Below are 14,492 nucleotides of genomic sequence, written 5' to 3' on the forward strand. Positions count from 1 at the left end.
ATCTCCTACCACACTGGACGACCTAAACTTGTGTTTCTGAAGAATCAGCTGTTTTATATTGATGTTTACATATTGTATTGTTATGATTATGAGATGCTGCACATACAATAAATGCTGAGTATGACTGATCAATCATCTTGAGTATCATTCAACAAAGAATCTACACAGAGTGGTGCCTGGTTGTTTAACATATTACAACAAATTTAATTACTGGTACATCCTGACAAAAGATGATTTATTTAGAAGATAAACTATGGTATATATATAGATGCTGAGGATTCAGAAATACTAGCCACCCCTGGGGTAGCTTACAATACAGTGTTAGATTTTTTGTGATCAAAATTTGTCTAAGAATTGAAAACTTTTGGAAGATTCAACTTCACTATTCTAATTTTGAGTGGATTAATTGCCTTTATTCATTTTACCTGGCTCATTAAATTTAAAAATAGACCACTGTTTGACCTCTGACATGACCCTCTATGGGATGTTGTTAGATGTTAGTGTAGCGAGTATACGCGAGGATATTTAATTAGATTGCATTATTAAGTGCATTGATTTTTGTTTTCGATGAATGTTGTTGCCTTTGTTACTAAATTGGAAATTTCTGCAAAAATCCTTTAAAACACTACTCCCTCTACAGGTTTGGCCTCATTTCAATATAATTTATCACACATATAGACTACATTAAGATACATAATGCTATTTCCTAATACCTGTTGCAAAAGTTTCAAATGTATAAGTTTTGTTTTCTTTTTTTATATACATACAGACAAGTAGAGCTACAATCTCATCAGAGACTTCTGGTATAAACATGTAGTGGACAAAAAAATTAATTTCGACTATGCAAGATTCATTTCTGACTTTTTAAAGAGGTTTGAAAAATTATATCGCTTATTGCTCCAACATCTGCATCTTCAAAATTAAAATTTTAACTTTTAAACACCTCACCGATATCAAGTAAGACATACGGATGAACGGGTTTCATAAAATAAAATATGATTATAACAAATTGAATTAATTCTTATTATTTATTAAGGCGGACATTTAGATAATATTTAGTAAATACACCTATGAAAAGATTTTTTGTTGTTTATGTGTTATACACTATACCCCTCAAAGGATTGATTGATTGAATGAATGTTGTTTAATCTCCCTTTCGAGAATTTTTCACACATATGGAGACGCCACCACTTGTCGGTGGAGGTCTACAAATTTTGTCCTAAACTCGGCACTCACAGGGTCACTGAGCAGTGAGGGATCTTTTTCATGCCATATTAATTTGTGCAGAATTAGAAGATTTCAAATGATATCTCGGAAAAAGGGCTGGCCCCTAGAATTAAGGGCCAAGAAGGGCAAAAGCACCTACTGCGACATGGGACCTCATTTTATACGGTCTCATCCGAAGGGCCGGTCTCAACGTCCCACAGCGGGATTCAAACCTTACTTCGCGATTCTAGAGGAGACGCTCTAACCACTGCGCGACGCGGACGCCCCTCAAAGGAATTAATGATAACAAAAAGAAACTGCAGCATAGCCAATGACATGTACATAAAGTTTCTCTTAACGATTAATTTTATATATTTCAAAGTCTATTAATAAAAAAAAAATTCAAAGTATCGTTTTTTTTACAGAAGCGTAATCAAACCGTATAATGCACAGGTTAGAGAGAAAGGTGCGAACAAAAAATTATGGTATTGGCGTCGGAACCTGGGGGAGGGGGGTTAAGGGGGATTTTCCCCCTTTTTTGCAAAGATAGACATGATATAGGCATTGAAGTTTCGGGCGTAGGTTTAGCCCCCTCCTCCCCATTTTCAACAGAGACGTTGGAGTGTAGTCAAAGAAGGGTAAGTGGTAATGTTTGAGAAAAAAAAATGGTACTGAAAAAAGTTCGGACCTTAAACGCACCCCCTCCACAAAATAGGATTTTCAGGTTTAGACAATGGTAAAAAAAATTTCTTTTTTTTCAGGTTTGAATTTTTTTTCTCTTTGAATTACCACTCCCTCCCCTTTTTCCAGTTTGCCTCTGACGTCAATGTATGGAATCCACTCTTTGAAAACATATAAAGAATCATGTCATGTTAATATAAATAATAATAATCCATGCTTTTTCATAAGCTCAATCACATATTTTTTCAGCTTCTAAAAGACCTATTATTTGGAGGAGAATTTCAGCTAAATATCTATATTATTTCCTGATGTTTGTGACGTTCACTAGTAGTCCATTGACATCCAAAGAATAGGTTCACACAGGGTGTAAAAAACACACCCCGCATAAGATAGGTATATAAATTGTAGAGTTGCTGTTGTGAGATCAGACTACCAGCTTTCCTACGAGAATTCCCTGATTTTTCGTATACTTTGAGGTAACTATGACACTACAATTCTTCAGTAATAATATTCTTTTTTTTCATTTGGAGCAAATAAGCATTCAGTTTGGCTTTCTTTTGTTAAATTTTCTGAATTTTTTGGTCATTAAGTGTAACATGTAAAAATGTTATACAAGACACCAATGTTACATGACGATCTTGGGAATATCGTGGGTCTCTTATATTATTTTATTGCAAATAAGTCATTTCATTTACCTGGAAGTCGAACTCTATAATGACCCGTGTGAAATGTTTTAATTTTATTATTATTTATTTTTTTTTTAAATTCGGTAGAAAACCTTTCTTGTTCATTAAAAATGATGCAAAAGTCTGTCTCCTGTATGCTCGGTAGGATTACGAATTTGAAAAACCTAAATGCATTTTCCAGAAATGATCAACTAATCCCCACCTCCATGCCAGGGATGTGAGAAAACAAATTTTCAAAATCTGATAAAGAACTCATACAGTAACTTATTGTCATCAAGCATAGAGTTTGCCTGCAAAATGTCTAGGAAAAAAGATTCTGAAAACTAATTAAAAGGAATAATTCAAAATAAAGACGAGATTTTAAATTAAAAATCAATATGTTTTAAAGTTATTCTTGATGCGTTTGGAATTTTGACTTTTTATAATTCATTCTTACATTTTTAATTTTCATGTGTTCTTTTCAGTTTCAGACCCGGTAAAATGGGGAATATGAATGCTACTTCGCTATTGGAAGGAAACGAAGAAAGAATAAGTCGGCTTCCTTTTGATATCCCAGTGCTAGTCTTATCACTACTAGGGGTTACAGGAAACTCAATAGTTATTCATGTCTTCCGCAAATATTATGTGGAAGATTCAACCTATCGAATTTTCGTTTTCTTTTTATCTTGCTGTGATTTGTCAATCTGTATTGCTCATATAGCCAAAGAATATGAAAAAATTTTCCTCGTCATGCAGACCACTAAATTTGTCGAAGTTTGCAAAATTTCGAATTTCCTTGGATTTGTTGTTGGCGGTTCGTCGTTTTATGTTATTTTTGTAATCGCCATTGAGAGGTATCGAAGAATATGTCATCCTTTTGGAAAGCAAATTTCAGTATCTTCTGCAAAATGGTTTTGCCTCCTCTCAGTAATTGTAGCAGTAGTTTTGGCTGTACCTATTCTATTTATATTTGGGTTTCAGATATATACCGTGGATGGAAAAATCGCGAAGCGTTGTTCAATTCAAGATTATAGATTCACAACCTATTTACCAGCTATTTACTTTATCGGCTACGCTGTTATCTCAATTATCTTGTGTGTATTTATTACTATATTACAAGGTACAACAATTCGAAATATCATTAAACAGCAAAGAGTTCGAAGCGTGCTAACAAATAAAAACGCAATGAGGATTGTCGATCCTGATCTATCCAAAGACACAAACACTTGTGCAAAGAACCAATCGAAGATCGGAAAGATTACGACAATAGAACGTCATCAATCCGTACGTCAGCAATCACAAAGACGTCAACGACTGTCAGTTGACAGAAAGCACATCAAAATTGCCGTCATGTTTTCAATCATCAGTTTTCTGTTGATTGTGAGCTATACCTCAAGACACACGTTTTATTTGATAACATTATATAAAATGTCACAAATGAGAGACAAGGTCGTTTCTCGGAGTCTAGATATCATAATGTTGTATGTACCAGATATTGTTATCCTTAATGGTGTCATAAATCCATTCGTCTATTTTTTCAACGATCCACGATTTCGAACATCTGTTTTTGAGATATTCAAAAGAAAATAAAGCCATTTTAGCAGAGGGTCCACATATCTGAATATGATGCATTTTCATGTTTTGGGTTATAAAATCTATAATGCAGAGTACAGTTGGAAAAAATATCTATGAAAAAAGAAGATTGGTCGTTCATGTTCATGAAGGGAGACTGTTCATGTTTATAATATAAATACATGTATATAGAACAGTAAATCAAGCTTTAGTCTACGAGTCCATTGGAACTAAACAACCTGGGAGTAGAGCAAACTTAAGACCTTTAAAATAACCCAGGTGGCATGGAGGAGTAAGCATCCTGCAATATCCGCCATGTGCTCCTTGTTATTATCGTACAAACCCAGATAACGTGGACGTATTGACTTAATATTTCCATTTCCAATTGTTTTCTCTATGATAAACACTACGAAAGTGAATCTTGTTAATTTCTCCGTGATACCTGTGGCATGTAAATTTCTCTATTGAAATACTACTGAAAGGTCAAATGTCAACCTGCATGTATACTGGCGTATAAAAACACTACAGAAAAATAGCAACGCAACTTCCTCTGTTATTTTAACATCCACACAAATCTGTTTCCTGACCATGCTGACCAACCTCCGTTTCATCAACTGTGACATATTGAATTCAAATATGGCGGCGGAGAAGTGACCCAGGGCCTATACACGTGTTCGTGCTCCCGACAACCTAAATCTAGGTCACACATATAATTAAAGTTAACAAGATTGCTTTGATCATAATTTAAAATTCTTTTGTTGTTTATTTTATAAATGTTGATATTTGACTACAGTAACTAAATAATCAATAAATTTGATTCGTGTTTTATGGGACTATTCTTTTATAGTAACATTGGACGTCATGGGGCCTCGTGCATTTCAAATCTACTAAATTATACGGTATTTTGATTTATTTTACAATTGTTATTTCAAGTAAAAATGGAAATAGATGGAATCACTGTCTAGTTAGGAGACTATGCCAGGGGCATCAACAATAGTGGGAAACATGTGATAATTTTAGCATAACGGGCTTCGCCCGTTGTGCAAGTTATCCCATGTTTCCCACTATTGTTGATGCCCCTGGCATTTGGGGAACCTAACAATACACAATAGAACTCAGTTCATCTATTGGTCAGACTTATATAAGCACGTCTTTGCCTTTGACCACTATACATTGTATTTTAAAATATGCGTAAAGTCTTCAATGTGTTTTGTTCCTCATACATGTATGTGCCATTTACATGGTTTTGGGAGAATAAATGAAACGGAAATTTAAATATTTATACTATATGGATTGTTCTATGTCATGGTCTCTGATCTTCATTCTAGGATACCTCATCAAGGTATAAAAAGACAAAGATAAGCAGTGGCGGTATTAAAGTATACATATAATTTTTTTTTCCTCTTTGCATTTAGTTTCACAAAAATTATCGGAAAAATTCTTGCATATAAATCACTTAACAATCACTTAATTTTAAGTTTCTCCTCAAATCAAACACTATTGGCAAGTTAACAAACGAACAGTCAGAAAATATACATATTTATTTAATTTATCTAAAAGCATACTATTACAGAAAGTATTTCAAGAAAAAGATATTGAAATGTATAATATATGATACATGCAACAGTTTGAAAAATTGGATAAATTTGATGCCTGAATAAAATATTTCATATAGATGAATAATTTGAAGTAAATGTGTATTGTAACAAAAATATATAAAGAATCAATATCATTTTCTTAATGTAAAAACATTTAATTAAACCTTCTCAATTTCTGGTTGCTTTGAGTATTAAAATTAGAAATATTTAGCACCCACAAATATCAGTTCTTTAAATAAAAATAGTTTTCACAGAATGATTCAATTAAATACATTCTGTTTTGTGGCCTAAGCTCTAAAATTGCACGCAGACTGAAAGTATCCTGGAAGGGAGCAATCCCCATTAAAACATTCTGACATATTTGCAGGACTGATTTAAAAACAGAAATAAAATTCTGAGAAAGTTTATTTGATTCCTCTGTCTAGCTCACGATATTTTCCTTGTCTATCTAATGGGACCAATATAATCAGCATTTTTCCAGTAAAAATTAAGCATCAATGTGAGTAAGAAAAGCAGAAAAGTTTATCTTTGAGAAATGTAAAAAAGATCTTTAATTTAATTCGGAGAATGATTTATTTTTATAAGTGATTAGGATTATAATTCCTTTCATGGAATACACGACATTAAACTACAAAACTTGAGAATTTATGACTGCATATATAGATAAGAATTGGGTTAAGAAGGTAATGTTTAATATACTAAAACGAAAATATTATCTAGAATGTACTTAAAGTGATTCATTTCAATTTTTTAATTTTAAAAAAATCTTACAGCTTCAGAATATATCAAATAAAAAAAAACAGTATATAAACAAAAACAAAAAGCAGAGAACAAAGCAAACAAACAAAATTAAACAAACATACAAACAAAACAAAAACACAGAAAAAAAATGAAAACCAAGGAGTAGAAAGCAAGAACAAAATCTAAATTACAAAAGGAGACAAATAAAAACTGACTTGAAACAAATAAGGGAGAGTAAAAAATAAGCACAAAATAAAGGACCACAAATTAAGATAAAAAGAGCTTTATTGGTGGATATTACGAAAGCTTTCCATAAATAGTACTTCTGAAGAACAAAACCGCTGACAAAAACTCAAGATGAGGATTAAAAAATATGCAACAGATGAGGACACAATTAGGCAACATAAATGTAGATAAAAGAGAGCTTCACGAGAGGAACTTTGAAAGATTTCCGTTAATAGGATCTCTAAAGAAACAGTAACAACTGAGGACAAAAACACCCATGTTATGATGAGGAATCAAATGATGCCATCTTCAGAGATACAAAAGAGCAAACTCAGAAGATTTTCTCGCAAAGAGGACACATGAAAAAGCAATCATGGAATTGATGAAACTAACAGGATAACAAAGATGAAGAAACATCAGCAAAATCATCCACAATCAGATGCCAGATGATGACTAACACAGAGGGAGGAAGAGTGCTAGTGAGAAACAAAAGTGAATAAGAAATAATTAGGATCATAAAACAAACAAAAAAAAAAAAAACGAAACAAAACAAAACCAACCCCCCCCCCCAAAAAAAAGGAAAAGGGGGAAAAGTAAACTGAATAAATAAAATAAAATACATTATGTTATGGAAAAAACTAGGTTCTGTGTTTAAACAAGGATACTTTGTGCCAAGTTTGGTTGAAGTTGGCCCATTGGTTCTAGAGAAGAAGTCGAAAATGTGAAAAGTTTACAGACAGACGAGCGGACGGATAAACAGACTACAGACAAAATGTGAACAGAAAAGCTCACTTGAGCTCTAAGTTCAGATGAGCTAAAAAAAAAAGATATATATACAAGGAAGGATATCGTATTTAGAGATACAAAGAAGATAAGAAATGGGAGTTGAATGCTCTTTAAAAAAAAATCAAATTGGGTGAATTGTTAAGATAAAATCATCTCAGATTATTTCTGCATGCAAAACTGTTGTAGTATATAAAGAGAGTGTACGAAGAAAAATCCTGTTTTTGTTTTGTCGAGTAAATAACTTAAAAACATTATCAAAGCAAATTGTAAATATGGAATAGTAATTTTTTTTTCAATTATTTTGTTGAGAGGAAAATATCGAAGCTAGAACAAGAGAAAAGGTGCAGAATGTCTTTTTTAAAAGGGGCAGAGGATATTATACTTAAATTTACTGCATGTGTTCAAATGTGAAAAGATTATGTGTTAAAACGATATTCTAGAACTATACATTACAAACAGTACGGTCGTGTATAATACAAATTTGGATACACAATTTAAATACTGAGAGTTTCAATTTAAATACCTTTCTGAATGATGAATTAAAAAGATTTTTTTTTCTATTTCTGAAAAATTGCAACCAAGAAATAAAAAAATAAATAAGAAATTGAATCGGAATTCCAAACAGTAAAATTTCAAGTAAAAACAGTCTCTGGATCTTCTAAATTAAACCGAGGTACCAAAATTTTGGTAAAAGTAGCGGTGATGGCGATGCTGATGGTGATGGCGGCGCTGGTGGTGATGGCGGTGATGGCGATGTTGTCGGTGATGGCGATGTTGGCGGCGCTGGTGGTGATGGTGGCGCTTGGGTATTCCAGAGACTCTGTACTGCGTCCCAAATCCAGCTGCATGCACTGATTACACCATCTTTGAGGAAGTTGTGTACAGCATGAAGGATCTCGACTGGTCGAGATCTTGGTGGATGGCCATTTCTGTTCACGTTTTGAGCTATTTCTTCTAACAAATTTACTAGTTCTTGAACTTTCGGGTTTAATTTTGGGGGACTGCTTAAGACAAATCCTTTAAAACAATACATTATAATAGATTAGTTTTTTACCACTAATTTTTTAAAGAGATATCGGCCGTAACTTTAGGCATAGAGGGTATTTATCTTTAAAACCAAAGTTTTGGAAATCCGGGTGGCCATAATTTAGAAAAAAGGGATAAAAACAAATTGGGGAAAGGGGATGATCAACACTATAGATACGTACATACCAGTTACAGATCCAAAAGAAGGATGTACATGACAAATTTAAGTAATTGCAATTGAATGAAATACGGTATACAAAAAAGTCCCCCCCCCTCCCCTTGGAAAATATTGAATAGGCTTCATTAAAGGACATGCTCGATCAGAAAGTTTTAAATACTCGTTGTTAAGGCATTCAATCAAGATCTTTCAATAACACTCGATAATAACAAAATAAGTTATGAATACGAAGAAAAAACCGTCCCTATATAAACAAATCGAATCAGTAAAAAATATCAAAATAATAATCAAATCATATTCAGGATTTAAAGATATCTCGTACATATACATGTACGATGTAATGTATATAGCATTTTTTCTATAAAAAAAAATTCATTCAATAGGGCATACCTGAATTTCCGATAATATGTTGGAAGAGTCCTCGCTTGTTCCAAACATCCAAATATCTGCCGCTCCCTACTATATGGATGGTTCTGTTACTTCTGTCTTCCCATATGAATGGGGTGAGACTATCTCTCCAGACGATAACCCATTTATAGTCAAACTGCACGCCTGCAGGTAACTTTACCCCTACCACCAATCTGCCCGAATGCACGGGAACTTCCTCTGCAATGATAATGATTTTTTTTTTTTTTTTTTTTTAACAAATAACATATTCTGGAATTCACATCCTTCATTGCATTCTTCATTAGAGTTGCATTGCGAAGAAGATACTCCGTAAAAATATTTAAAACAAAAGTGAGTATGGTCAGATACCGGTGCGACATAAACTGAAATTTTATATTTTTGACGGCTAGGAAATTGAAATGTTAGATTCACTAAGAACTGTATTGAAACTAAAAAGGGTTTTTCCACCCCATAGTGAAGATTTGTACTACAATAATAAACAAATGAATGCATTAATTAATCATCATGACGTACATTAAAAATAAAACCCACTGAATTGAAATCTATCGTTAATTATAATAGTTTACTGTTCGTAAATTACAATTTACAATCTATTTACCATGCAAATTAAAAAAATATCAATTTTAAAACTATTTTTCTCTAACTTCAGTGAATTTTGCATGACCATGGTGCCATAGATAAACTGTGATCAGCTTAATCACATGCGATTTTTTTTTCAGTGAGGGGGGTGGGGGTTCGAAAAGTCTGAGAAATATTTGAAACTTCGATTTTCTCTATATTGCCACTTTCTTATATATAAACGTTGTTAACTATTGTTTACGGTCCATAAACTATAGATTACAGTAAAAAACAAGACATAAATTATTTGTCAAACATGAAACTATGTTTAATTCATTTTTATGAATTTTGCATACCAAATCAATTTTATGCATATACATTGAAAACACATTCCATACTCCAATCGTTGTATGAAAATCTGATCAAATTCAATTACAAACAGCAAAATCATTTTCTTTATCTATCTTTATCAAAAGTAATTTAACGGTAAATCAATGAGAAGTCAAACATTTTGTAATCATACCTGCAATTAGCGCATCATTTAAATTCCAGTTCCCTAATTGTGGAATGCAGCCGGTGACTGCAAGAGCTAACTTGTCCAGAAGATTTTCGAACTGACATTGTATTTCTACTCTAAAAGAGCCGAAGCTTGCTTGATTATCACACATAGCCATTTTGTGAAACTATGCAATCAATTGTGACGTAAAAGTACATAAGACATTACTATGACGTCCCAACTTACCTTTTATTATGACGTTTTCATTATGGAGTAATTTTAAAAAGAAGTGACAGAAAACAACATTTCATAACATATATATAAACAGTACAGAATTCTTTATATATCAAAAATGAAATCATGGTCTAGAAAATATAATTAAATTTGCATACTTTATTATATAGAGACTTGATATTGTTGTAAGAAGTAAACTTCCATTGGTTAAAGCTATCCTGGCAGTAATCAAAGTACATGTAGGATATATAATATTTTTTTCAATATGAATAGTAAAGAAAGTAAATTAATTTACACAAAAGAAGTAAAAAATTTATGTCTGTCAGACTGATATGATTAAATATTCATGTTTGAGGAAAAAAATTGTGTATAAATTATTGAAAAGGTGAAGACATACACTCAGTCGCTGCCTTTCTGCAATAATACCTTTTCTTCAAATTATTGCCAATGATAAAATTGGCAGATAATTGATACAGATAGAAACTTTATGAATATTAATATTATTAAAGAAAAAAACATCATCGTGGAAAAGAATCCATCCTTTTCTCATATTAAAAGCACAAATGTTTCTTCTCAAGAAAAAATAATGTTGAAGTATTAAAACAAGAGGCCCAGGGACTACATTGCTCACCTGAGCAACTGGCTAGGTAAAAGCAAAAATCAATTCAGCGTTGAAAAGTTTAAATATAAAAGTGGGTTCAGGGGAGAGGGGGTGGGTATTTGAACAAACTGAAGTCTATATTTCCTATGGATACTTTTAAATAAATTTGATATATAATGGGTTTGCTGTTTTTAAGATCAAGACTTTTATTGATAAGTCTATTCCTTTGTATAACTATGACCAACTTTTATGGCTCCTCTATTCTCCTGGTCGGTCATGATTTGAACAAAAAAAAATAAATCTACATTACCTTTTTTGATGCTATGTTAAACTTTGATACCCGATTGTGGCCCCACCCTACCCTTGGGGGTCATGATTTACACAAACTTGAATCTACACTACCAGAGGATGCTTCCCTATGACCAATCACGGCTTTGCTGTTCTTGAGAAGAAGATTTTTAAAGATTTTCCCTATGTATTCCTATGTTAAACTTTGAACCCCCCTTCCATTGTGGCCTCATCCTACGGTACCCCTGGGGGTCATGATTTGAACAAACTTTAATCTACACTACCTGGGGATGCTTCCACATGAGTTTCATCTTTCCTGGCGCAGGGGTTCTTTAGAAGATTTTTAAAAGATGCCATTTTTTCACTAATTCATAATTATCTCCCAATTTAGAAGATGGGCGTGGCCTTTCATTTGAAAAAAACTTGAATCCCCTTTACCCAAAAATATTTTGTGGTAAGTTTAGTTGAAATTGGCCCTGTGGTCCTTGAGGAGTTCAAGATGAAAATGTGAAAAGTTTGCGCCGCCGACGACGACAACAATCACGCCGACGACGACAGACAACGGACAAATTTTGATCAGAAAAGCTCACCCGAGCCTTCGGTTCAGGTGAGCTTAAAATATGATTTAAAAAATAGAGTATTTTCCGAAAACTTATAGAACAAGGAAAAAACTCAAGAAAGCCTTCAAGTTTGTTAACAAGTGTAAAACTGTAGATTATTTTTTCCTAATTACCACTACACGTAAAAGTATGAACGAAGATGGGCGGGTTCATCGATTGCTTCGAATGACGATTCAATTGTTTTTGCCATTTTACCTTTATAGGATTTTTGGGTGACTATTGCAAGATCAATATTTTATTTGTGGATGACACTATATATAGAAAAGCAAAATAGGAATATTTTCGTATTGATGATATATATATATATATATATATATATATATATATATATATATATATATATATATATATATATATATATATATATATATATATATATATATATATATATATATATATACATGTATTATCTTGAAATGTGTCTCAAAAATGCTTTTAAAAAAAAGAAAAAGAAGGTCTGAGGGTCTTTATTGGGGATGGGGGGTGGGGTCCTGTATTTAAACACCTGTGTTTTCTTTTTATTTTAATCGAAAAGAAGACAGTCTTATAAAATATTTTTTGCTTTACATTTTACAAATACATGTACTTTCATATGGTATTATCAAATATATTTCCCTTTATATCTGATAAAAGTTAAGATCCACACTTTTTCTTTATTTATTTACTTGTCATTCATTTATTGATTTTCATTTATATACTCATTAATTCCAACTTTCTTGCGCATTATTACGGCGCCGCTGGAGGGCCAGGTAAAAAAATATTTTTATTTGTTCGGACAAATTAGAAGTTCGTTCGGACGAATTAGTTATTTGTTCGGACGAATTAGATATTCGTTCGGACAAATTAGAAATTCGTTCGGACAAATTAGAAATTCGTTCGGACGAATTAGTTATTTGTTCGGACGAATTAGATATTCGTTCGGACAAATTAGAAATTCGTTCGGACGAATTAGTTATTTGTTCGGACGAATTAGTTATTTGTTCGGACGAATTAGTTATTTGTTCGGACAAATTAGAAATTCGTTCGGACGAATTAGAAATTCGTTCGGACGAATTAGTTATTTGTTCGGACGAATTAGATATTTGTTCGGACGAATTAGAAATTTGTTCGGACAAATAAGTTATTTGTTCGGACAAATTAGAAATTCGTTCGGACAAATTAGATATTTGTTCGGACAAATTAGATATTTGTTCGGGCAAATTAGATGTTTGCACAAATTATCTTGTAATGAGAGATATACACTTTGTCTATTCAGGAGGATTCATCCTTTTTTAATACATAAATAGCTCTTTGGACCATGATATACACACGTAGCAACTAGACATGTGATATTAAAGTCAGGTATGTTGATTGTAAATATTCGGAAATAATGGATCTATACCGGTATATATTATAGGCCTAAAGTCAGCAATTCTGAAAGTATTTTTTCTGAGAGCCCACTAGTAAATTCAAAGGGTCAGTTACTTCTTATCAAACATCTTTTCACTCCCATCCCTGACTAACACTGGGGTGCCAGTGGTCAGTTACCGCTTCTTTGAAAAGATGAGATCCACTCCTTAAGGTTTTACTCCTACTGCAGGCAATTGGTACAGGAAAAAATTGGCATTGAAAAAGTAAGCCCCCCCCCACCCCACGAAATAGGACTGTCAACTTTGGGCAACTTTTCCTGAGTCACACCCCCTTCCCCTTTTTTTGCTTGTCAACTTTTCAGGTAGCTATTTTTTTCTCAGCCCCCCCCCCCCCCTTCAAAAACGATGCTTCGTGGCTGCATTGTATTATATTGAATAAACTTCGGACTCAAAATATCGAGCCTCTTATTCGAGGGTCTTAATTTTTTTTAAGGTGGGGCTTACTAGCTAAGACATTTGTAGATTTGCTTCTATACCGCTGTTCCCACATTTAAGTATTTTGTGATGAAGGAACAAAAAGAGGGAATCTCATAAGTCCATCTCCAATGGATTCTTTCTAAGATCGTTAAAAACTATTATTAAGTATCTATATAAATTTTATTTCATATTTAAATATCAGAAAACGCATGAATTAAAACATGCAGGTATAATATTGACCAAATTAAACACACGCCCCTTTCCGGGAAAAGGATAAAAAATAGATGAATACATGTACGTTCCTAGAAAGTGCAGTAAAATTTAAAAACACATCATAATTTAATGCAAGTTAAGGTTCTCAATGATTAAGACAATCGATTGTTTTTTAAATAGAGAAGGGGGGGGGTTGTTACTTGAAAATATTTTGACATTCATTCATGATTTATTTTCCCCGTAAAAGGGGTTGCTTTCATAAATTCCCTTTCACTGTGAGTCATTGGCCTATCAAACCTTCGAACTGGTACTCAACTGTAAAAGCGTATAAACAAAATTAAGAAATGCTGAAAGTGGAATTAAATAGTTTGTTCGACTACGTGTACCTCTCCAATAATGGGAGGGAGCTATAATTATGCTCTGAAAATCAATGGACTAGGGAATATACCAGATTGATCGGTTGACCTCGTAATTCACCGGCTCGCGAGTCATATGAACAACCTGGGATCAATACGAACAGGTTCATTTTTGTGAAGTTTTCTAAATTCACAAACAGGAATATTTAATTAA

General features: G+C 32.9%; 1 long non-coding RNA gene across 1 annotated transcript; it reads right to left on the bottom strand.

Moving 5' to 3' along the window:
- Window positions 1-9,073: 9,073 nt before the first annotated feature.
- LOC134265598 (uncharacterized) lies at window positions 9,074-12,603 on the bottom strand. Its single transcript, XR_009991782.1, has 3 exons — window positions 12,530-12,603; window positions 10,168-10,277; window positions 9,074-9,284 (listed from the first exon to the last, which is right to left on the bottom strand). It is a non-coding gene; the product is annotated as an uncharacterized LOC134265598 (long non-coding RNA).
- Between the last annotated feature and the right edge of the window lie 1,889 nt (window positions 12,604-14,492).

This window comes from Saccostrea cucullata, unplaced genomic scaffold, assembly GCF_032062105.1.
Source record: "Saccostrea cucullata isolate Sc308-1 unplaced genomic scaffold, CSIRO_AGI_Scuc_v1 ctg1191, whole genome shotgun sequence".
In the NCBI taxonomy this organism is placed as follows: Eukaryota; Metazoa; Mollusca; class Bivalvia; order Ostreida; family Ostreidae; genus Saccostrea; species Saccostrea cuccullata.